General features: G+C 40.2%; 1 long non-coding RNA gene across 5 annotated transcripts in view; it reads left to right on the plus strand.

Annotated features, from left to right (window-relative positions):
• Positions 1–26637, plus strand: part of LOC144328077 (uncharacterized) — a 94676-nt gene that overhangs the window by 4117 nt on the left and 63922 nt on the right. For 2 of the 5 annotated variants that reach the window (XR_013393332.1, XR_013393331.1), the window contains one exon: positions 4596–6759. The exons of the other annotated variants lie outside the window; for them this stretch is intronic. This is a non-coding gene — a long non-coding RNA (uncharacterized LOC144328077). Of the gene's footprint in view, positions 1–4595; positions 6760–26637 lie in introns of those variants that run through there. 5 annotated transcript variants of the gene reach the window in all.

Genomic DNA, 26637 nt, shown 5'->3' on the forward strand with positions numbered 1-26637 from the left:
AATTAAATTGGATAAATTGGTAAGAGATGAACAGGAACAACATGATTAGGTTATTTACTCTTCTGCAATTTTCATACCATTGTAAAGTAAGTACTTGCAGAGACAGTGATCCTAAGCCAAAGTCAGTGGAAGAAAGGCGTATTGAAATTAATGGGAATAATTTCAGGGAGTCTTTTTAGGACTAGTGCCAAGACAGAAATTATGATCATGGGTGAGTGTGTTCCTGTAATATATAGCATGTACAGATAATAATTGTGATATTTAGGTGTTGAATATGCTACAAATAAGTTGGGATTTTACCTTTCTTGTCCTAACTTTGTCCTTTTCAAGGGTTTGGCAAGGAAATACGGTGTATCAAAAAAGTATTTCCTTCATGGAAATCTACCAGCATTGCAGGTTTTGCTGTACCAAGTACTGAGCAGGAAGGGATTCCTTATTTAAAAGTAAAATTCACACCAGAGCTAGTCAAAGTTGGGAATCCTGAGCTCCATTATATGCAATACAGCCCTACTGAAGTAAATCTATCTGTGTATAAAATTGCAGTCAAACACCTCAGTGAAGCACAAGTGATGCAGCCTTTTTTACAAACCTGAAATCCCTCTGATCAGCAGTTTTGGGGGAGGACAGGAAGGACTGGATCCTTTCCTCTGGTTCCTCTCTGGAATGGCTGATCACCAGGATTTTAGCTTTTAAAAATCCACGTGTGGGAATTACAGGGGCAGCACCCAGTTCTGCACATGGCCTGCTATCCAGCCTGGGAGATGTACACAGAATCCTTCCTATCATGGCAGAAGCATGTTATTAAAGGCACTACGATATACGTAAAAAGCAGTAAAATAAAATGAGGCCTGAAGTGACCACTTCCTAGAAACAGACAGATTATGGTTAGATAAATAACCGCATGTGAAGATAATAGATGAGAATGGACGTCCTGAGAGCCTTCGTTTTCTTTTAGAAAAGTACTATTTCCTATTACACCAAGTATAATGGAACTGTAGTTAAAAATTCAGCAAAAGCATTTGGGGGGGGGGAGGAAATAAGCAAGATCAGGGTAGGTGTATTCCCCCCCCCCCCATAGTACATTTATTTTATTTTTGAAAAATGCGCAAAACAAAGAAATAACATACAGTAGTACCAGAATTTCCCCACATTTAGTATGCACAAATATATGCATACTAAATGTATATACTAGATGTATATACTATTGTACATCATCTATATATTCAGAAAACAGAGATAATTTTTAAAATGATAAATGGAATTCTCTTTATTATCCACATTTTTCCTGCAAAAAAAGTTAAATTTTCTTAAAAATTCACAGCTTCTCAAACTGAATACTTTTGCTTAGCCTCTGTCTTATCTTCACAGGATTCTTGTTATTATGGAGGTACCTTTCTTCAGCGACAATGCTCAAGAGTCTTGCATTCACACCCACAGGGTTTCTTGTTTAAGATAGACTCATCGTACTCGTAAAGGGGGTGTATACAGAGTAGGTTTGTGGAGATCCCAAATACATAGCAATCAGGTATTGCGATGGAAAGGGGAAGATAGGAATGCGCTGCCACGTAGTAAAATGTCCATGTGAACTGAGTTCAGAATAGTGAGCCTTTCCCCTGAGAAGGAAGTTATCATAGCATCTTCTGGGCATTCCATGATCATATCTTGCCCTGGTCATACCCTGATGCAGCTACTGGTAATAATGAGTGGGTTGTTTTTTTATTACGCTATCTGTGTGAAAGTGTAGCCATGCATTGCTAAGTTAAAATCTTACTCAATTGTATTTTGTAAAGCTGTATGTGACTGGGCTGGATTGAGGAAACGCACACATTTTAAAATGGAAAGAGGTATTGACACCCAGTATCTCAAGAACTGAAGGGCCTGATTGTAGCGACATTGAATTCTGTGTATGCATACACACAAACTGCAGATTAACATAACGAGAGATCCTTGTTGAAGAAGACATACTGGGACTGCTATATTAGGTGTATTGATAAAGCTAGGTAGATGTATAGTAAGGAGTATGCAAAGCTAAAACTGTGATTGAAATTTGAGAAACGCTTGAGTTAGGCCTTGAATGACTCCAGCATTGAGTCAATGGATAACCCAGTCTTTTGGGTAGATCAAAAGCTGCATTTATATGATTGAGAAATTGGTATTAAATGCTCAGATTGGGATCATTAAGCACTAGTAAATCTTGGCTTTCTGTAACAGTTTTTAAGAATAAAATCGTAAGTGACAACAGTATGTTAAACTTCCTTCCTATTTACTGGGGCATTAGCTCTTATACATAACAGAGGGAGGTAGCCAGCATGGTGTTCTCTAGATATTGCACCACAACTCACATTATCCTTTGGTAACATGGCCAGTGGTCAGGGAAGATTGGAGTTGTAGTTCAGCAACACCAGGAGGGTACCATATTGTCTATTCCTTCTCTATAGTATCCTCGTCACAGATCTTCAGGAGAAATCTTGCAGAGTATCCCATGAATTTTAGAATTTAGACAGGCTTGGATTGGAAGAGGCAGGCACTCTTTTGCTGTGACGCCACAGCTGTGGAACTCACTTCGTCAGGAGACTTGTGGGATCCAGTTTTTGGTTACCTTCCATGAGATAATGAGGATGTTTCTGTCAGAAGTCATTATTCAGAGCAACTATGTTTTGCAAAATATTTTGCCATGGTTTTTATTAATACTTTATTTTGTTGAACTGTGACCTGCCTGGAGAGTATACATTCTAGAAAGTTGGCTTAGAAACATAAGCGATAATAATGATACATACCTTGTGGTAATTTGCACCCTTTTGCAAGCATTCTTTGTGTCTTCTGTTGAATCATAGTTCAGTTGAATCCATGCCTGTGTCAGAAAAACTAAGTCAGACAATGGAGGCCTTCACTTTGTAGTTAATAAGGGATTATATGCACAAGAGAGACAGCTGCAAAGTGGGTTCCCTTAATGTTTTAATTTTTTTAAAAAAATACTTTTTAAACTAGTGCTGTAATTATTTTATTTCCTACTTTGCACACTATCTTTTTCTGGACAATTCCTGTGGATTTGATTCCTTTTAGAAGTGTATACATTGGCCTAATACAGATGTAAATAATAGTTCCCAAACATACAGCACAGAATCATGGTTTACGTCAGTAAGCTAAGCTGTGATCCCAGAGGACATATATGTATAGAAAAGCATCAGTGAGACCTTCCCATCACTTATAAGCATATATATAAAGTATAGTTTGTGTGGTGCAGTTGTTATCCTTTGCTGATGAAAACCCCAAATTAACAATCTCAGAAAATTAGAATATTAAATGAAATCAGCAAAACAAGGATTGCAAATAGAGCAATATTGGACCTCTGAGAAGTAGAAGCATGCATATGTACTCAGTACTTGGTTTGGGCCCCTTTTGCATCAATTACTGCCTCAATGCGGCGTGGCATGGATGCTATCAGCCTGTGGCACTGCTGAGGTGTTATGGAAGACCAGGATGCTTCAATAGTCTCCTTCAGCTCTTCTGCATTGCTCGGTCTCATGTCTCTCATCTGTCTCTTGGCAATGCCCCATAGATTCTCTATCGGGTTCAGGTCAGGCACAATAATCCCATGGGCATTGAATCAGGTTTTGGTACTTTTGGCAGTGTGGGCAGGTGCTAAAGTCCTGCTGGAAAATGAAGTCAGCATCCCCATAAAGCTCGTCTGCGGAAGGAAGCATGAAGTGCTCCAAAATCTCCTGGTAGACGGCTGCGTTGACCCTGGACTTAATGAAGCACAGTGGACCAACACCAGCTGAAGACATGGCTCCCTAAATCAACACACACTGTGGAAACTTCACACTGGACTTCCAGCATCTGGCATTGTGTGCCTCCCCATTCTTCCTCCAAACTCTGGGTCCTTGGTTTCCAAATGAGATGCAAAAGCTGCTTTCATCAGAAAAGAGTTTTGGGGAGCCATGTACATATGCATGCTTCTACTTCCCAGGGGTCCAATACTGGTCTATTTGCAATCCTTGTTTTGCTGATTTCATTTAATATTCTAATTTTCTGAGATTGTCAATTTGGGGTTTTCATCAGCTGTACGCCATGATCACCACAATTATAACAAATAAAGGCTTGACATATCTTGCTTTGCATGTCATGAGTCTATCTCATATATTAGTTTCACCTTTTAAGTTGAATTACTGAAATAAATGAACTTTCCCACAATATTCTAATTTTCCGAGTTTCACCTGTAAACCACAAGTAAACCACTTTGAGGGTTTTTTCTGAAAAATATAAAGTGGTATAGAAATGAAATAAATAATAATAGTAATACTTAACAATGAAAATAAACCCTTGTTGAACATTATAGATTCCTAGGACTGCATTACTAGAGCTGCGCATGTTGATGGGAATATGTTTTAAACTGAGAATAATTGTTTCTGATTCCAGCTAATAAGTAACACAAAGTAGTTCTCTTGATCTAATAAAAAAAAAGTTTTCAGGAATACTGCTATTAGCCAAAACATCTTAACTAGAGTAGAGCCAAACTGAGGGAACCATTTTGCAAATGTTCTTTATAATGCCTTCCCACAGCTTTTTGACTTTTTTCTTTTCATATAACTCAGAAGGACATGGAAATGCTCCCTGGGCCCAAGGGGCTGAACTTCTGATCCCTGCCTTGGCATCCTGCTGCGCTTCCGTTGGCTGCCCTTACAGCACAGCAAAGCCAGGGCCTATTGGCCTGCCCACCTCAACCACACAGGGCTCTGTTTCATCTGGCTGACTGGCGAGGGCAGGAAGTGAAATAACCGCAGTGTGGCGCACTACGACGGCAAGAGTTCGCCTGGTTGTCTGAATAATATAAAATCCATTTCGCCGTGAGGCACTGTGACAACATCTCCTTTATGACATATCATGTCCCCTTTAAAGCATGCCTTTTGCCCTGAAAATATTTAGGGGTGAGAATTCCAAGGTATCGCTAATCTTAACATATAACTCTGAAGACTTGTTGCTTAGGATGGGCCGTGCCAGCATGCAGGCTTTCAAAATGAGAAATTATGTGTACTTTGAGGAGTTTGGAATGAGTATTGTATTGAATTTAAATTATGACTCAGAAAGATGCACAACAAAGACCCATACAGCTTGCCATCCTTTTTTCTGCGGAGACATTAGTAAGCTTTTTTTTGCTAAGATATTATAGCATGCTTTGATTTTCTTTTAACGTTGCTTTTATTCTTGCTATCATTTGCTATATGTTTTTGTTCCACGCTCTCTGACATAAAGACATGTATTGGAGCAGACCCATCCACCTAGCTTCAGTTTAAGGGCTTCTTTATAACATAGTTAGATCATCTTGCACAGTATTTCACTTTGCAAGACAGAGTTTTTGTAAAGGGAAGAAAATAGGTATCAAAAAGTTTATTTTGACAAAACAGTTCATTGTTGGTACTCTATAGTTTTAGCAGTGTCAGCCACATTTATGTAGGATTTGCGTACTTAAATCCTATTCCTCAGTAAATTTCCTGGTACGTAAGACCCATAGATTTTAAGGGAGCTCATTTCGAAATGAAGGGCTTGATCTCCTCAACCCCTTGCTCTATCCTTCCCCTCTCCAACTTCCCTGCCAGCTGATCTCTGTGCGGAATTTCCTCTTCCTCACTAGGCCCCTTCCACATTCGCACAGCTGCACACAACCTGCTCACCTGGGATAGACGGACATCATCCCCTGGCAGGCACAGAAGTGGTGTACGTTAAATAGTAAAAATTATTCTGAATATAGCCGCAAATTCTAAGTAGGGATGAAGATGCTGTTGTTGGAAAAAATACTGGTTTTGTATTTGTTACTTTTCTGAGTTTCAGTGTTTAAGTTCCATAAAAGTTGTTAGGGCTTTTGCAACCATTGCCTTATCCTAATTCATCACAAGCTAAAGTTATGGATATGTGTAATTTTAATTCCCTCTGCATAGCATTATTGGCAGGTGTCATGATATGGAGAATAATAATCAATTTAAGATTTATTTTTTCTTTTAAGTAGGAATTGTGTTATGTAGAAGTCATAAATAAATGTAAAGCACAAAGTAAGCTACTAAAACACTTTACATGTATTTAATTGGCATATGGTGCAGAATGATATAGAATTATCTATAATTATCATCATCTCTGTTTTCGACACCACAGTCTGTTTTCTGTGTTGTATAAAAAGAGTTTTAAGAACCATACCATAGTCCTACAATTCAATATTGTGATATAGTACATATTACAGTACAGTGGTATCTCGGGTTACAGACGCTTCAGGTTACAGACTCCGCTACCCCAGAAATAGTACCGCGGGTTAAGAACTTTGCTTCAGGATGAGAACAGAAATCATGTGGCTGCAGCGGGAGGCCCCATTAGCTAAAGTGGTGCTTCAGGTTAAGAACAGTTTCAGGTTAAGAACGGACCTCCAGAACAAATTAAGTTCTTAACCTGAGGTACCACTGTACATCTTTGCTGCCCATGTTTGTTTTTAAAGTCAGCAAATTTTGCTAGTCAGTTACTCTTTTGGTAAACCACAGCATATTACATTCTCAGGCTCTAATCCGAAGTTTCTTGTGTCTCTTTATTCCGTTGAGTTTTAATTGGACTAATACATTCCTGTAAAGCAAAAAAAAAAATTAAGCACAGATGTATGATATCCATAAATGCAGGGATCCAAGTGCAATTTCTGAGCTTCATGTCTGGACCTGTGTTTTGAATATCTGATCACTATTTTTACTAATTGAAACAACAATAAAATGTGGTTTTAGACAATGTTGCCTCTGCATTCATGTTGTTAGACTTTGCCCTATTAGGTAGTTGTAGGATCTGAGATGTTTAAAAATAGGGAGAAAACATATTTGAAGGATAAAGAAGTTGTGCAGTCTCAAGGCTCAAGAGGCAAGTTTACCATGCCCCAAGATTTGTTTGACATGTTACATTATTTGTAGTTTAAATTGCCTTATTTTTATTTGCTTTTTGACAAAAAAAGGTCTTCAAGGTAGCTTAGAATGGCAACCATAAAATTCCACACCAAAAACAAAGATAGATTCCACTGCAATACAGAGTCTCATTCATGTTATTTATAAAAACATTTATATATAGCTATTCATTTTAAAAAATCAGAGCGGTTTAGAACAATCATACAGAAAACCACGTAATAAAAGCCATATTGCCAGATCTTTTGATTGTGCTGGTGCTGAGGTGCAGGGAGAGATCCTGAGATGCTGTGCATATGGCCCAGTGCCTGGTGAGCCAGGATGAAGCCTAGTAGACAGAGGAGGGGTGGTGGTGGAAAAACGTGAACGTTCCCAAGCCAGGCAAGAAACAACCTGTCCCATTGCTTCTCCCTTCGTTCTCTGAAATTGTACTCCTCCAACTGCATCTGCAGATCTTTAACGGTGGCAAGCATGGTACGATGACATCCAAGAGAAATAGCACCAAAGAAAACTTCATATTTTTTTTTTATAAATTTTTTATTGCGTTTCTTTCCATAGTTTTATAGATTACAAACAAATACAATAATTGCAAGAAACAAATTTTCCCTTTTTTTAACAACGAAAACAAACAAAAACAACTTGGACTTCCCCACCCCTTCCGGTTCTGCGTTCTTTGAATTAACAATGTCAGCATTTTGTTACCTTATTTCGTACCTTATTGTAACTTTCAAATGTTATGTACCCAGATTCAATATATTGTATCTCAATTTCAATACCTTTAAAATAAACATAACATGTTCGATTCAAATTGTCTCCTTTTCTCTTTTATCACTTATTTTACAATTTACTTAATCATGATTGCTCAAGCATAACATTTCCAAATCATGCACTGTCTTAAGATTCATACAGCTTGTAATATTTTTGCAAATAGTCTTTAAATTTTTTCCAGTCCTCCTCAATTGTTTCTTTATCCAGATCTCGGATTCTGCCGGTCAGTTCAGCTATCTCCATGTAGTCCATCAACTGCTTCTGCCATTCCTCCAGCGTGGGCAAATCTTGTGTCTTCCAGCTCTTTGCAATGAGTATTCTTGCTGCTGTGCTAGCATACATAAACAAGGTTCTGTCTTTCTTTGGCATTTTCTGGTCCACCATGCCCAGCAGGAAGGCCTCTGGTTTCTTGGGAAAGGTATACCTAAATACCTTTTTCAATTCATTATAAATCATTTCCCAGAAGATCTTCATTTTTGGGCAGGTCCACCAGAGATGGAAGAAAGTCCCCTCTGCTTCCTTACACTTCCAACATTTATTGTCAGACAGGTGATGTATCTTAGCTAGCTTGACTGGGGTCATGTACCACCGGTATATCATTTTCATAATGTTTTCCTTCAAGGCACTACATGCCGTGAATTTCATTCCGGTGTTCCATAACCTTTCCCAGTCTTCAAACATAATATTATGTCCAACATCCTGTGCCCATTTTATCATAGCAGATTTAACTAACTCGTCCTGTGTATTCCACATAAGCAGCAAGTTATATATTCTAGATAAAATCTTGGTCTTTGGTTCTAACAATTCTGTCTCTAGTTTCGATTTCTCCTCCTGGAAACCAACTTTTTTATCCATTTTAAAAACCTCTTGAATTTGAGCATAATGTAACCAATCTCGCACCTTGTTTTTTAGTTTATCCTGGCTCTGCAACTTCCAACTGTCTCCAATTTTTTCAATTAATTCCCAATATTTCGGCCAGTAGGCCTCCATATTGGGTCTTTTTCGAGCCTTGGCCTCCACCGGTGACAGCCACCTCGGCGTTTTACTCTCTAATAAGTCTTTGTATTTCGTCCAGACTGCAAAAATTGCTTTTCTGACAATATGGCTTTTAAACAATTTGTGAACTTTAACCTTGTCATACCATAGGTATGCGTGCCAGCCAAAAGCATTATCAAAACCTTCCAGATCTAGGACATCGGTGTTTTCTAGCAAAAACCAATCTTTCAACCAGCAGAAGGCTGCAGCTTCATAATACAACCTCAAATCCGGCAGGGCAAACCCCCCTCTTTCTTTTGAATCTGTTAATATTTTATACTTTATTCGGGGCTTTTTGCCCTGCCAGACAAACCTAGATATATCCTTCTGCCATTTTCCAAAACATTCCACTCTGTCCACGATCTGTAGGGTTTGAAACAAAAATAACATTTTCGGCAACACATTCATTTTTATTGCTGCAATCCTTCCCAACAAGGAAAGTTTCAATCTTGACCAAATTTCTAAATCCTTCTTAACTTCCGACCAACATTTTTCATAGTTGTCCTTAAATAAATTCAAATTTTTGGAAGACAAATAGATCCCTAGGTACTTCACTTTTTTTACCACATTTAGTTCTGTTTCTCTCTGAAACCCCTCTGTTTCTGCAAGTGTCAAATTCTTGGTCAAAACCTTGGTTTTTTGTTTGTTCAACTTAAATCCCGCCACCCGACCAAACTCAGATATAAGTTCAAGAGCTCTTTTTGTACTGGATTCTGGCTCCTGCAGTGTCAAAACTAGATCATCTGCAAAAGCTTTCAGTTTATATTGTTTCACTCCGACCTCTATCCCTTGTACCAGCCGGTCCTTCCTTATCATATTCAATAGCACCTCCAGGACTGAAATGAATAAAAGAGGGGATAGAGGGCACCCTTGTCGTGTCCCTTTTTCTATTTTGAACTCCTCCGTCACCACATTGTTCACTATTAATTTAGCCTTTTGCTCTGAATAAATTGCTCGTAACCCATTTTCAAACCCCCGCCCCACTCCCATCCCTTCCAAGTTTTTCTTCATAAACCTCCAAGATATATTGTCAAATGCTTTCTCCGCATCAATAAAGATTAACACCGCCCTTGTGTTCATGTTGGTTTGTAAAAGTTCCAAAATATCAATGATGTTTCTGGTATTCTCATATAAATGTCTACCAGGGAGAAAGCCTGCTTGGTCTTTGTGAATTACTTCATTTAAAACTTTTTTAAGTCTACTTGCCAAAATGTCTGCAAATATTTTGTAATCCACATTCAGGAGTGAGATGGGGCGGTAGTTCTTGAGCTGAGTCTTTTCAGATTCTGTCTTAGGTATCAATGTGATGAAAGCTTCTTTCCACGTTTCTGGTGCCCTCTTCCCATCCAAAATCTGGTTACATACCTCCAACAGAGGTTGTATCAAATAATCCTTAGTATTTGGAGGTAAGCCCATCCGGGCCTGGAGATTTGCCTAGTTGCATGTTCTGAATGGCACCTTCAATTTCCTGAGTAGTTATTGTAGAGTTCAAGATTGATCTTTTATCTTGAGTTATTTTTGATAGTCCATTTATCTTTAAAAATTGATCTATCTCAGATTCTTTCTGAGGCCCCTGTGTATAAAGTTCTTTGAAATATCTGTGGAAGCACTTCCTGATTTCTTCTGGTTTCTGTACCATCCTTCCTTCAATCTCTAGATTTGTTATCGTATTTAACTTTTGTCTTTTTTTCAGCTGCCAGGCTAGCAGCTTTCCACATTTGTTTGCTGATTCAAAGGATCTTTGCTTCATCTGTTTTATTTTCCATTCAATCTCCTGGTTAATCAATTTTGAATATTCTGCTTGATGGAATTTAATTTCTCTCAGCAGCTCCTTTGACTTTGGTTTGGTTCTCAATTTTTCCTCTCCTTGGTGTATTTTCTCCAATATTTTATCTTTCTTTCCATTCCAGAGCTTCTTCTTAATTGTATTCTGTTGTATCAGAAACCCTCTCATAACGGCTTTGCTTGCGTCCCAGATTGTTCTTTTTTCTACTGTAGTGTTCAGATTTATCTCAAAATAGTCCTTTAGTGTTTTTTGGGCCTTTTTCACAATCTCTTGATCTCTTAGTAGTGTGTCATTCATTCTCCATCTGAAGGAACCGGGTTGAGTTAGTCTGAGTTCTATTTTCAAAGCGTTGTGGTCGGAGCATGTTTTTGGGCAGATTTCCACCTTTTTGGTCTTGGGTGCCAGCCCCCTGGAGGTCCAGATTTGGTCGATCCTTGACCAGGACAGGTGGGCCTCAGAGAAGAAAGTGCCTTCTTTACCCAGGGGGTTCTTTGTCCTCCATATATCAATCAAATCCAGATTGTCAGTCATTTCAAAAAAAGTTTTAGGCAGTCTGCCGTCTGATGTTAAATTTTGGTTGTAAGACTTATCCATATGTGTAGACACCACTCCATTCATGTCTCCCATCATTATGATGTTAGCATAGTCCAGATAGTCCAGCAAAGTCTCATGCAGCTTCTTGAAAAATTCCGATTTCCCGTCATTTGGAGCATAAATTCCTAATAACAATATTTTTTCTCCTTGGGTCTGAATTTCAATTGCCAAAATTCTTCCATGTTCATCTTTGAATAAAAATTTAGGTGTCAGGCTCTCCTTAGCGTAGATCACCACTCCTCTTTTCTTTACCTTATCTGAAGAGATAAACTCTTGGCCTAGTCTTTTGTTAACCAAAACTTTCCTGTGGAGCCTGGTTACATGGGTTTCTTGTAAACAAATAATGTCCAATTGTTCTTTCTTCAATATATGAAATAGCCTCCTTCTTTTCTCCGGGGAGTTTCCGCCATTTATATTCCAACTAAGTAGCTGCAGAGACATCCTGAACTATTCTGTTACACCTAGAGCGGTGTGTCTTCTTTTTCCTCTGGTTCCGAGGGTATAGGCGTCCCTCCGCCTGCTGGCAGAATGGGTCCTGGTTTAAGTAGAGGCCAATGGGCTGCTGCTTCTTTTTGGAGATCTTCTCCGTGGTCGTGCTGGAACTTTTGTAGGTCCTCTGGCGTTCTTATTTTAACCTTCTTCTGTTTGTAGGTAAATGATAGTCCTTGTGGAAACTCCCACCTATAAGGAATTGTGTTGAGTCTCAACAGCTTGGCCAGTTCTGAATAGGTGGCTCTCAAATCCAGTAACTGTTTAGGGATGTCTCGGTAAATTTCCACCCTTTTCTCTTGTATCTCAATTGAGTTATTAAAGTGTAGGCCTAATATTTTGTCTCTCTCTTCTCTTGATCTCAAAGCTATTAAGCAGTCTCTAGATCTGTCTTTTCTTACCAATCTTCCCAGTCGAAAAGCCGATACTATTTTAAAATCAGTATCTTCTTTTAGGCCCCAAAACTTTGAAAACTCTGTTGTCAAAAATCCAATCAAATCTTCTTGTTCGATTTCTGGAACCCCCCTCAGCCTGAGGTTAGTCTGGCGATTTTTCAATTCCACCAAAGAGAGGTAGGTTTGTTGGTCCCCTATCTGTTTGTGCAGAGGCTTGACTTCTGCTTTAACTTCCTCAACCTCTTTTTTAGCTGCTGTTGCAATTTGAACGGCTTCCCCTGCCAATTTACGATTCTCTTCTGTTGCTCCTTGCAATTTTTCAATTGCTTGGGTATGTTGGGAAACCTGATCTGTCAGTTTCTGGATCGAGGATGTAGCTTGGTCAATTTTTATTGATTGGTTATCAATTTTTTGGTTTAATGCTGACAATTGTTCCAGGACTTGTTTCAGTACTGCCTCTGATCCTCCTGATGCCATATCTTCCTCCTCAGATTTTTCAGGCTTTTCACTTTCTACTTTTTGTGTTGCAAGCACAGCTGGAACTGATAGTCTGCGTCCCTGAGTTAAAGTTGTTTGCAAGAGCTGTGCCTGCTTTTTCGCTTTTTCTTTTTCCTTAGCTTCCTTAGCTTTGGCTGCTCTTGTCTTTCCTGTGCCACTCATCAGTCAATGTTCAAGGTCAAATGTTGTAATCCCATGGGAAAGACAAGCCCAAATTTAAAAACAGTCTGGAGAGAGAAGGTAAACAGAAAAAACTTTTCCCAGGCCTTTGTTATCCCAATATCCTCTAGGGGGAGTGCCACCAAAATTTAGTAAGAAGAAGGTACCTTTTCCGCCATTAAAGTCCCTTTTGTTCCATTTTTAAAGACAATTTTAAAAACAAGTTAGTTCCAAAACACTAAGAAGAAAGTCCTGCAGAGCACTTTAAAACATTTAACAAAGTTCCAACAAGGTGCCTGCAATTGTATCCACTCGAACTAAGTAAGCTCAAAAGTTGCACTTCAGTTACAAAAGTATCTGGAAGTTTGTTACAGTTCCGCAGTTAAGCAACTTCGCCCGGCCACCCGAAGATTTGGGGTTAGAGTCTTCCCTCACCCCTTGGGGGACCGCTCCAAGTCAGTTTTTTAGCTGTATTTTTTCTTTAAAGATAGAATTCAAATGTGCACGAAAGTCCCACTTTAAAGCCTTAAAGCTTCCCTGTTCACAGCGCTTTCCGCTCTTTGAACCGTCTGCTTTGATCTTGGAAGCAGTGCCGGAAGACGGACTTCCTCTTTCTCGTCTCCCGGTTTCAGCCAAATTTCTTCAAATTATTTTAGCAAATCTTAAATCCTTACTCACGGGTTTGCTGTTTCAGACTGGTATTTTTGGAAGAAAGGTCAGCGCTCATCCGTGACAGCCGCGCGGCTTCGCCTCCGCAGAAAGAGCGATGAACTCACAGCACCGCTCCCCCTCCTTCACTCCGGAGCCCCTTACGGGGTTCCTTCTGCGAATTTGGGGTCGCTCCAGGTGCCCGCCGAGTCCCACGGCCACGGACTCACTCTGTCCGTGGTTTATCTTGATGGGTTGCCGCTGCGCCGTAGCGAAACAACCCTTTTCTGCGGTGCCCCTCTTCAGAGCTCGAAGAGGTCCGCCATCACGGTTTCGCGCCGCCTCCGGAAGTCGGAAGGCCAATGTATACACTTCTAAAAGGAATCAAATCCACAGGAATTGTCCAGAAAAAGATAGTGTGCATAGCTCATTAAAGCATTATTTTAAAAATTAACTTACCTTGGCATTTGTGCGACATTCTGACAGCTTAATCACAAAACAAATTTCAAAACAAATAGGCACTGTCTTTTATATGGGGTCTCTAAATCCCTAGTAATTGATACCAGACCTTGGTAGAGAGAAAGAGTTCAGTTCCCACAAGAGAAGGTTTTTCACAGCTACCTCACACAGAAGTAAAAGAGAAAAGTTACTGTCTTTCATAAGTTTCCGCAGCTAATCTTAGGGCCTTCAAGGTATTCCTTGTTACTTCAGTATAATACTCTGTTGAAATTTAAAAGAATCACTTCTTTTTTCAAACCCATCATCCTTGGAAATTTTATAAAGGAGTTCCTAATTTCTCGGACTAAAATGTCAAACCATAGAGATATAAATAGCACAATAAAAGCTTTGTAGATGGCACAGTAAACATTAGAAATAATATTTGCTATCATACCTGTTAGAGTATATTTTGAACTGTAGCCTATTTATCTACAACAATAGCACAGATAGAATAATATCTCATTAAAATAATTTAGTGCTTTTTTTTTTAGAACTCTGGAGCATATTTTTTAAAATGTGGCAGCAAAATATTGTTATGGATTGAGGTTAAAATAAACAGAATAAATTTGGAAAAGTAAAGTTTGAAATAAAAATATGTACTGCCTGTCTTAAATTGAGATTATCAGTTATTTTTATTTTTTAATTAATTGGATTTATTATTCCCAAGCCCTTGGGATGATGTGGGCATAACAATATGTTAATTATTGTGATGCTTCCTTCTCTACCAGCAAGGATAGAAGTGTCTTCCAGAATATGCACATGGTCAGGGTTGTACTGTAATGCACTCTACATGGGTCTGCCACATTGAGACAACACTGTAGCTAGATGACTGATGGAAAGAGGCTATCAACAGCACATAACACTGGCACTCAAAAGCTTGTACTGGCCGCCCATGTACCTTAAGATCCGATTCGTGGTTCATGTATTAATATACGGGCAGCGGTCATTTTAGACATCTCCTCTTGACATGCAGTCGCTGACGCATGGTTCCTGTTGGACCCAGAAGAAGGCAGAATGGGGGTGGAGCAGGTCGGGGGGTGCTTATACATGCTCTGTTGATGGGGGGGGGGGCAGGAATGGTCGGCACCTGTATATGAAGAACTTGGGGCCAGGATATTTCAGAGGCCACCTGATCCCTTATATCCCTGCCCAGTCACTGAGCTTCAAAGACATTATTATTAATAATAATCTCCAATGCCGGTACTGCTCAGCTGCAAGTGGGGGGTCAGAGGGAGGGCACTCTGCACATGCTCAGAGGCATGCAGCTCTTTCCCAATGCTAGCGTCATTGCTTGGGCACTGACGAAGACGTTGATCATAAGCGGCCCACAGATTTTGGGAATGGCTTTGCAAGGTCTGCGGAAGAATGCTGATCACAGGTGGGCTGGAGGCTCTTGCTCCTAAGAGTGCCTGCCATTTTTGCCTTCCTCCAGCCTGTGGTTGATCTCTGCTCACAGAGCAGCGTTTCTTGCTGCTTGCCCACCCTTTCGATGAGCAGCATGACCCCTCGTCCCTCCATGGCTGCCCTTCTGCAGCTCGCCACCACACACTCTGGCAGGGAAAAGGAAGGCTGCTTGCGCAACACCGTGAGGCATGTCCAGAACAGCAGAGCTCCTCCAGAGCACACTTGCGCCATCCTTTGGACATGCTCAGCAGCAGTGCTCCGGCCTTCACTTCATGCTTGCTGTGGCGCATGGAGCCACTCGAAAGGCTGGGAGAAGAGAGTTTTGCTTGGGGAGACAGATGTGTCACTGCCCTTTCCCTCCCGCTGCTCTCACTTGCTGTTGGATGTAAAGATCATTGCTTTTTCCAAAAAAAAGAGTTGCCAGTACTGTGTACCATTGGGTACGACCAGGAAAAAGCACTTATTATTATTATTATTATTATTATTATTATTAAACTGAATTCAGGTTTTGTAATTGTAACTGATTTTTATTTCCATTTTTGTACACCCATTGTGATTAAGCTGTATATGAATTGTCGATATAAAAGTAAAATGAGTGGCCTCAAGTGATCTGCCAACCTTGATTTTCAAGTCACTGGGCCAGATCCCAAGCCCTTGGACCTGGGGCACCTGGTGCATATCTGTATTTTAGCCTCAGAGGGACTCAGCAAAAGTGCCTTGGAAGAATGGCTACTGGAATGTGATGGCAGTGAAGGAAGCTCAGTGCTCCTCATCCGTGCAACCATTTTTTTGTTCAAATCAATTCCAGGTTCCTAGTTGATTATTGGTACACCCAGGCTCAAAGACACACAGATCTGCAGTCACCACATCTGCTTTATTGAAAGCTGTCTGGAAGGGAGAAACTGCTCATAGCAGTTATGGGGCTTTGCTTGCTTAATGTTTCTGAATTTATATTAACAGTATCCCCAAAAATTAGTGTAGCTAAATACATGTCTGCATGTGCAGATTGACGCATGATGTATAGAACCTGTTTTTCCACGTGGGCAGAGACAGAAATGTGTAGAATACACCCCATATTTTTCAGGGATCAAAAGCACAATTTGGAGTTGTGGTGTGGTAGTTGTAAAAGAGAGAAAAACATTTCCTAAAATATAATTCCAATAACATATATTATTATTACCAATAAGGTGGGGAAAGATTGTTGGAAGTACAGAAGGGAAAAAACCCCAGCATTCTGGCAATGGAGAGCCCTTGAGAGCAACAAATATTCCCTCAAAGGAGGAAAGCAAGGAAGCTGTGAACAATGAGAGTAACAGCGTGTGCTGGTGGAAGAGAGAGAGAGAGAGAGAGATGACTTTTTGCAAGTTTCTTTGCTTTGAGTTTACCCTATTTATATTGCACACAGTATATTTATTATATAATTTTGCAGGAAGGTTAACTGGCTTTTGATGCACCTAGCCCTCATCCACCTTTCAGGCATGGGTTCAAAACAATCACAGCCTCTCTGGATTCAGATAACAGAGAAATAGAGCTGGGTGTCATCAGCACATTGATAAAAACATGCCTCAGATTTCCTTAGGAGTGTTTCCGTGGTTTCTATAGCACAACTGCCAGAGGGCAGACACAAAAGCCCCTGCGCTATTCTTGGTCCTACAAGCAGGAATGGAGCCACTGCGAAAGAGTACTACAGGCTCACACAAACCATTCAGGAGCATAGAGTGGTCAGAAGCTGTTGAGATAAAGCAGCCGGATGACATGCTCCATCCGTCTCTTGGAAGAAGGACATCAGGGCAGCCGAGGCCATTTCAGTCCCAAACCCAAGCCTGGACTCTGTGCTGATGTTCAGGGAACGGAATGTGATTCATTTGCCTCCTATGTTAAGGGAACATCATCAGCATTATCAGCATTGACCAATAAATACATCAATAAATAAATCATTAAATGTTTTAAGGTAAAATAAATATGAAAAAGAAAACATATTTTGAGTCATCCGTCATGCTTGTTTCTCACACTGAAAGGGCATAGAAGGCCAGGGTTAGATCTTCTGCAGGTATGTTGAGTAACTAATAACTTTATATTGCATCTTGCAGGGTCATTTCAATCCCTAGCACTTCCTGTGCTGGGGTGTGTGTGTGTGTGTGTGTGTGTGTGTGTGTGTGTGTGTGGTTGGTTGTTGTTGGGTTTTTTTGTTTGTTCTCTCAGTCATTTCCATAGTAGTAGAATTTGACCACAAAAGCTGAAAGAGCAAAACCACAAATAGTTCACTAAATTGAGGGCTGAAGCATCATATGGCAATTCATACCTTGTCGTAGCTGAAGACTACCTGGGACGTGGAGTTGTAGAAGGATGACACAAAAGTTTTCATTGCTGTCAGGTTGCATGTGATTCCATCAATCATTAAGGACAGGCTGCTCATTTTTTCAGTCTTCTGTTCTCCACATTTCCCCTAATATAATGGTTTTTTGTATGCCATTTTCACCAAGATATGCATTTTATTACATATTACTTGGCTAGCGAACTGCATTATAAAATTTGGAGAAGGACCAGTTTCAAAGGATGGCTGGGGTTCAGTCTGGGGTTCAGGCCGGCAGAACTAATGGACTCATGAAGTTGAGAAATGCAGCCTCGTCAGCTGTATAGTTTGCCAAGGTCTGACAATCTCCTGTTTTTTCATTCTGAGGCAAGTAGCAAAACTAATTTCTCTCCCCTGGAGACACTGCATGGTGATGCATGGCTTGTGGGTGACAAGTTTTACAGTTCTGCTAAAAATGAACTTAAATATGTGTGTGACATCTTAGGGCTGGTCCAACACATGCATTGAACATCAGTCTACTTGATGACTCAGAGCTGAATTGTGAAATGGCAGGCTTGAAAGCAAAAGATAAAAATTATATGGTTCTCATTTATGAGGAGTCACTCACGCAAGCCATTAAAAGACAGGCAGTGTGAAAAGCATTAAATGGTGGTGAATATCTGGGTTGTGTTTTAATAATTTGTGTACAGAGGACAATATTTTATAGTGTTGTCCTTAATTTTATCCCGTATCTCCCCCATAACATTCCCCATCAATAAAAAATGAAAATAAATTGCTTTAAAAGATAAAAATTGAAATTATCATGGGTGGGGTGTAGAGTTTTTGTCACATTTGTCTTTCAGGGTGGTCTTCATTCTGCAACTCATCTCTCCAATTATTTATGTTCTGCAGCCTTCCTAGGTGTCTCCACTTCCTTAAACAAAGCTCTGATACCTTCAGTTTTGCTTTTAGTGTGGGAACCCATGGAGGCTGCGTTCCTGACTGCTGTTCTTTTTTTATTCTAGTGAACTCTTGTTTTACTTCCAAAGACATTTGTGCATATTTATTTTAAAATTAAAGGAAAGACTTCTCCTGAAAGTAATACCAGTGCACACAGTGATCTCAGGCACTCAGTAGCCATCTTCCCCAGCTTCAGTTCATGCCCAGGGGGAAGATGTGATGACCTAACTCCTCCCAGGAGGCCTTTTCAGATTGAGAAGTGCAGTCAGCCAGGAAGGCTGCAGAGCATTGGAGAAATGTTCAGTGGAATGCATGTGTGCACACCAAATGTGTGCTATGCTAAGGTATGTTCAACCCTGCATTTGCTGAAATTCTGAAGAAATTCCAATGGCAGCAGGGATGGAAAATGAAGCAGTTTTGCAGAATAAGAAAATATTTGAGGACAGGTTTCAGCACAGCACTAATATTTTGGCTGCAGTCTGAAGACGTGTGTGTGAGCAAAGGGCTGTGCCCAATAAAGTGCATATGCCTGATTGTGAATGTGTTGACAAGGACAAACTCAAATCAAAGAAACTTGCAAAGACTTTATTTACAATGTGCAGATAAAAGTACGAGGCACATGATGTATGTTTATTTTATAAATACCAATAAATGTGTCAGCCCATGCTGTTAGCCATTATTAAGAATTCCCTTTCAGGCATTAGAATGCCAGACCAACACACACACCTTGTTTTCTATGTGGTTGTGACAGATGCAGGTAAAATGCACAGAACTGCTTCTGTTGTGTCTGGTTTGGTTCTGAGTTCTAGGCTCTTCATATACTGTGAAAAATATATCTCTACCACAGACTTAAATGCCTACTGAAATGAATTGACAGACCTCCACTTGACATGGAGGTTTGGGTCTTGAATTTCCAATAATAGCTTTATGACTTTTTCTTTTTTGCCAAATCATGAATTTCAATGTCAGTCTTTTGCATCATTGTAATGTTGACTCTTTTAGCCCCAAACAGCTGAAGCTCTCTGGTCCTTGTCAAGGATTGTGAGTTTTATTGGTGCAGAACTTTCTTGAACTTTCTCGAAAAACACACTTGCAGCTGTTGTTTATCTGTTTAGTCACGCGAGTCTGTGGGACTCAAGGTCACTGCTCGTCGGCGGGCAATATATCTTCTGCCTGCTGAGCAGTTCTGTATCAGTCCTTTCTTTCTGTTTTCCTCTCTTTTACTTCTGTAACTGGACACTCTCTTATGAGCTGAAGTTTTTGTACCTTACTGAGGATCAATTTTTACACTTTTAAGCCTCCTCACTAAACTATTACTGAAGAATTCTGCTGCCTCTGTGTGTGTGTGTGTGTGTGTGTGTGTGTGTGTGTATTGTATTTGCACTCTGCACAGGAGATGGATCCCATGCATTTGCTACTCTGCTGCTTTCTGCCCATGCACTGGAGTTGCTGTATTCAGGCATGGAGACAGGGGGTGCCTGGATTTGCACCAGCCCTGTCAGTCCTTTCACAGGGAGAGAGAATATACATTACAACATACAATCATACCTCGGAAGTTCAATGGAATCCGTTCCAGAAGTCCGTTTGACTTCAAAAATGTTCAGAAACCAAGGCACGGCTTCCAATTGGCTGCAGCAGGCTCCAATCGGAAGCTGCAGAACCCACATCAGATGTTCGGGTTCCAAAGAACGTTCACAAACCGGAACACTCACTTCTGGGTTTGCGGCGTTCGGGAGCCAAAATGTTTGACTTGCAAGGCGTTTGGGATCCAAGGTACGACTGTAATGCATTTTGCACACCTGGAGAAGAAAAAGAAAGACAGAATTGATATCTGCATATTGATTGTTCTAAACAGAGTTGTAAAATTGGGGGGCGGGAATAAGATTCATAATTGATTGAGAAAGGGGGATATTAAAACATGCATGATTATAGTACACCAGATCTAACTACACAGAATCTGATGCAACACCCTGTTGCTTTGCCTGAGAGCTGCACACCCACCACCAAGGGCCAACAGTGTATGAAGAGTTTCTGAGTTTGGGGGATCCATGTAAAACAGCAACTGTCCTGACCACCTGTACCTATTCTGTTGACCCCTCAGTAGACAGAGCAAAACTGTTCCGTTAAATAACGCCCATGAAAATATGACAACTCCAAATTTGCTAATATAATAGCAATAACTACCTGGGGGCTGGGAAGCAACAGAAAACATAAAACTCCTATGTCCAGTCCTCCTTCATTTTTTCACACAAACATTAATACTCATATCAGCAATAATATTAAGGTGAGCATCCTTTCTGTGAATAACATTTTGCTTCATTTGTTACTTCACAATCAACCTCCAACTTTTCAAGCAGTCCCTGTAACTGTATTTGACAGCCATTTGGTTTGCAATGATAAGCCACGGGGACGTTTATCTCCCATGCTATGAAAAGTTTATCCTACTAATATCTGTTGGTCAAGCTGTGTTGAAGGCACAAGAACGGGCAATGCTGGATTTTCTTCTGGTTAATTGGCAGCCCTAAAGTTTATGCAGAGTTGGCTTTGACTTAGCATATAGGGTGAGAGGCCACAGGAATGGAGGTGGTGCAAGAGAAGAGGAATATAGACAGCAAAGGTCTTGTACACTCTTTCAGCTCAGGGCCTCCTGGTCTTCTTTCCAGGCAAATGGTTGCCTTGGGCTCAATTTGTTCGTGATACTGAAAGGAGATGGACAGCAGCAAGATAATCCCACAGGCAAAAGCATCCTCCTATTCTGCAAGTGTACTTTCTTCTCCTCACCCTCCTTTCTGTAAACACACCTTCTCAAGGCACACTTGCTCATAGAGGCAAAGTCGGTAAAGAGAGAGGTAGAAAATTAAGCTGACTGCACTATAGTGCTAGAGATCATACAGGAGAATTATTCCATGTTTATCCAGTCTGTATATAACACCTAGAGAAAGCAAATAACCAAGAGCTTTAGCATTTAAGCAGTTTTAAAATACAGCAGCTGGGAATTACTCAGTTTCTCTTGTAATTAATCATTTGAAGCCACCACACAGTGCAAAGCAACTGTTACGTTTATTTTATTAATGATGAACTGTGATTTGAACCATGGAATAAGATGATATTTTGTGGGAGAGGAGTCAGACATCAGTTAATTGATCATGGGGATCAAATGATATCATCCTCCTGCCCACTGCCTCCTGTGTCCACCCTTTGGCCTCCTGCCTGTCCCTGTAATCTGGTCCAGAAAAGCATTAGGTATAACCTACAAACCCTCAAGTGCCCAGGGAACTCAGATACCTCATTGAATGCCTCTTGTCATACAAACCTACTTGGTCATCCTTAGAGACCTGCCTCCAAGCAGTGTTAGAAAATCGGATATATAAGCTAGGCTAATATATGGCTCCTTAAACCAGGGTTACTGTCGCCAAAACAGAATGCCTAGTTGCCATTTTTGGTCCAGACTGCTCAAACGTTGTATTTTTCAATATGATTTTTTGGTTCCTGGAATTCATTCTGATTGTGCAAATAAAATATAATGGGTAGAATTCTACAGGATGTGTTGCAAGTGTCAACAGTCAATATCCAACAATCCCCAGGCATGCATCTCCCCTCCCCCAGCAGAAGAATGTCAGGTGGCAACAAGAGAGAGGGCCTTCTTAATGACACCCCCCCCCCCAGCTTATTGAATGCTCTATCCAAAGAATCTCACCTGGTGTTCACATTAACATATTTTTGGTGCCAGGCTTTTGAATGATTTTAAACATTGCAGTTTCTATTGGCTATTTTTTAATCTGATCAATTCGTGTTGATGCTGCTGCTGCTACTGGGGAAATGGTTCTGATTATTGCAGTGATTCTTTATAATAGCAGATTGTGTTGTGTTTTTTATATTTCTTCTCTTTGACTGATTGCTATTGAATTACTATTTGGTAGTTGGCTTCAGGCTTTGGTGCAAAGCGATGAATGCATTGACTTATTGTTATACATTGGTCTTTATTGAGCTTTTGTCACTAAGGGCGAGTGACAAAGGGTTCAAGCCGCATAGTGCACATCAATCACCAGACTTTTAAATCATAAGTAGAATAATAGAATCAGCAGAATTAGGCCCATGACATCCAGTTCATTTAGTTCCTCTTACTGATGAGCTGTAGCCTATCCCCTGCTACTATCACGTTCAGCCACTTTGTTAACTCGAAAACTAACTTTCTGAAATGCATTACTGTTTCCACTTTATTGACACATACATACAATGTTAGTCTTTTGTGATAAAGATAAATGTGTTTGGCACTGGATACTAACTTTTAATAATCTTTTAATTACAAAATGGCATGAGTTTTAGTAGACAGCAGCCTACTTCATCAGTTTGTTCTTTTTGGTACTTTGAAAAGGAACTAGCTAAAGCCAGTGCCTTGGAGTCGGGACTCAGCTTATCAAAGAGAACTACTTGCACCCATCCATTCCTATTGGTTTTGGTGTACTGCTGTCCAGATTTTTAACATCTCTTATGAAGAAGGCTAGTAGTACGGAATCTGTTCACAATTACAGCAGCGCCTTGGTTGTCGAACAGCTTGGCTCCTGAACAAATCAGCTCCCAAATGCCGCAAACCCAGAAGTGGGTCGAACCGACTTCCGGAACGGATTCAGTTTGACAACCAAGGTACCACTGTATTCTAATAATAGTAGGGAAGTGGATCTTTTTGTACCTGTTTCTTCTCTCCCTCCATTCCTTCTTGATTAGCAAATTGTTCAATAGATGACTGGGTAGAAACATAAAGTGAGGCCTGTGTATTACACGCGTTTTCCATGTTTATCAGACTTGTATAGGAAAAATGTTTGATACAACCTGTGGTGGTGCATTTAATAGGGATATTGGACATCATCCTCTATGTGTCCTTGAATTGACATTGAGTCTGCAACTGGCATAAGTTCTCCTACAACCTTGGTGGAGGAGCAGATACTAGATGTTCCAAATGTCATTGTGGAATCTCTCCCTCCCAGTAATCTACTCCTGTGGTAATGTCACACAATACGGAAAGGCAAATCTGTGCTTTCCACTAGCTGTACACCCAACAAGGACCTCTTGATGTCTTTTGGTCTTGTCAGGTGAGCTTGTATAGGATGACTTTCCTAGATGCCAGGCTTGGAAAACCAAACTATTCCATTCTAGGAAAATTTGGAACGGGATTGAAAACAAAACTACTAAAATCATAATGTCATCATGCAAAGCTGTGGTGTGACTGCACTTGGAATACCATGTACCATTCTGGTTACCTCACCTCAAAAAGAATATTGTAGAAAAGGCTCAGAAAAGAGTGAGGTGATCAAGAGGGATGGAGGAAAAGTGGCAGGATTGGGGCCTTTTTAGCCTACAGACAAGGGAAGTAAGAGGTGGCATTGTAGAAGTTTATAAAATTATGTATGGTGTAGAGAAAGTGGATAGAAGCTTTCCTCCCTCTCATTACTAGAACCCAGGACCATCCCTTGAAAGTGAATGTTGGAAGATTCAGGACAGACAAGAAGAGGAACTTCATCTCAGTTCATAATTATGCTATGAAGTCCACTCCCTCAAGATGTAGTGGTGGCTTCAAAAGAGGATTAGACAGACACTGGCTACCAGCCTTGATGGCTGTGGTCTGCTTTCAGTGCTTCTGTACTAACGTCCTGCTTGGGGGCTTCTCATCTGGTTGGCTGCTGTCAGAGGATTCTGGACTATGGGGGCCTTTTGCCTGACCCAGCAGGACTTTCCTTAGGCAATATTTGAGCTTTAAAATGTTTCTTCTTATATTTCAATATGGGTTTGCTGAGGTTCACCTTCCGGAGTCAGGAAATACAGCATCTCTCTGTGTGATACAGTTGTCTGTCTGCACAAGCAGTTTTTACATGTACAGTTTTTTACCGTTGTAACATGTGAACTGGTCCTTAGGAGTTTGTTAAGTAACTGAAGAATGTGAAAAAAGGTATGGTGTATACATTTTTTTATTTAAGATCCCCAATTTTAATAATTAATGTTAAGAATAATTGCAATAATCAACTGTATACCAAGAAAGAACATCTTGGTATTAATCATTTCTGTTTTTACTTATTAATTTTGTACTTTCCTATTAATTTTATCTTTTTGTGTATAAATGGAAAATTTGAAATAAATATTTTTACACTGCCTATTTGGATCTCCAGCTTATGTCAATTTGACTTTTAATTAAAAAGGAAAGTTGGTTTTTCTGTGAAGAAAACGCCATAGTAATTCATTTTCAGATCTCCCCACTGCTTTGATCCCATTTTTGTCCTCAGGCATCAGTGTGGGCAGGTGCTAATAAAAGCTTTTTACTGTATTGGCAGTGCCAGGTGCTGTACCTCCGTAGAAGTCAGATTAATTTTCTATTTCTGGCTCTCCTAAACCCTAACCCTGCCATCCTTTCTGTGTAGGCTCCCAGATTCACCCTCAATGACCTGATTGTGCTGAGCATGTGCTGTTCTGAAAAACACATTTGTTTGAATAATATGTAATGATGATTCCAAGTTGAAATGTGGAAATCATTTTCAATAAGTCTGGTGTGAAATCAAACATTAAATGTGTGTGTGTGTGTGTGTGTGTGTGTGTGTGTGTGTGTGTGTAAATAGGCCTAGGTTTCTATTTTTATCTCTATACCACAGATCCATGGACTGCAGGATCTTGTATTTAGTGCAGAATTTTGTTAATTACTGCACTGTTTTAAAAAATAAGAAAGTTGCTGGCCCTTATAGCTGCAGCAATACACTTCAAAATGGGTGGCAGCTGGTGAATAAAATTTTCATGAATTGAGGAGGGTACATTTCAGTGCCAAATGTATCTTATTTTGCTTCCCATAAATAGAAAAGAAGAATATACAGTGCAAAATAAAATAAAAAGCATTGCAGATTTGCTCCATTTCCATGGAATTCCTGTTGTGGAAGTTGATTTTCTTGGGCACGTATTTTTTTATTCTTTAGTATGGAGTACAACAGAGATATCCTTCCTTCAGCAAAATGCAGGAAGTGCAACTGGGTATTTTAGATATTTGTTTGTTTGTTTGTTTTACCACCCTTCATCCAAAGGTTTACAACATAAAGACACAAAATACGAAATACATAACATATCAATAAAAGAACAATAGCACACACATAGACACACTCATTTAAAAGGCTATAGATTGTTTAACACTCAAAGGCCTGGTTGAAGAAATAGATATAGAACATACAGTATTTCCTGCATTTCCGTGGGTTAAACTAGGTGACCCAACTCTACAATTCTATAGAAAAAGATATATTTGTAACTAAGCAAAGTGTTTATCTCCATCTTTGGTCTATTCTCTGAAGACTTAGAAAGCATTTGGCTGACTGGTGCAGTCAGTGTAATTGCTAACTTGCCGTTGCCAATAGAAAGAGCACACCATCCTCGCATAGGAGCAATGCCCACTCATATGGGAAGTTGCTTTGTGTGCTGTAGAGCCCCCCCCCCCCCCAATGTGTGCACCCCACTGAGCCAGGCAGTGTTGTTGGGACATCTGGGTACCTTGCAAACAGAAACATGTAGCTCATCTGCATCAAGGTGAAAGGTACGGTAACTAGGGATCAGGAGTGCCGACTTTCCTTTCCTGAGAATGGCCTGGGGGACTAAGGTGTGTATATGTACTCATGCTCTAAAGGTGGGGGGGGGGGGGATTGTTGCTCCTAAGAGGTGCAGCAAGGCCAGGCCATGGCTGGTACTTAGACCAATGTTTCAAAATTTATTTTTTCATACTAATTTTGGTATTGTTTTATAGTGCTAGTTTAAAATTGTATATAACTTTTCGCTGCCCTAGCATGGGGGTACATTTGTGAGGCTAGAAAGCAGAGTAAGAAATGCAAAAGTGAATATGTAGATTCCAGCGGAGTAATATGAATGTATTAACAAGAGTTGCAGTTAAACTATGCAGAACCAGTTTTATATATTAAATTAGAGATGTCAGCAAAGTTCTCCAAACCAAAATTTGAAATTATACTTGGGAGCTTATAAAAGCACACCTCGGGTGAGAGGCAAATCCTGAGATTATTCTTTGGCTCAGATCAACATCCCACCTGGCAAGCAATTCCTCACTCTCCCCATCCACCTGACACTTGGCCCTTTCCTGTTCCCCAAACCCATCCCTCCCCATCTCAAAGCACATTTACCTCTAACCCCTTCCTTACCTTTAAGAAGCAGCAG

The sequence above is a fragment of the Podarcis muralis genome, chromosome 6, assembly GCF_964188315.1.
Source record: "Podarcis muralis chromosome 6, rPodMur119.hap1.1, whole genome shotgun sequence".
In the NCBI taxonomy this organism is placed as follows: Eukaryota; Metazoa; Chordata; class Lepidosauria; order Squamata; family Lacertidae; genus Podarcis; species Podarcis muralis.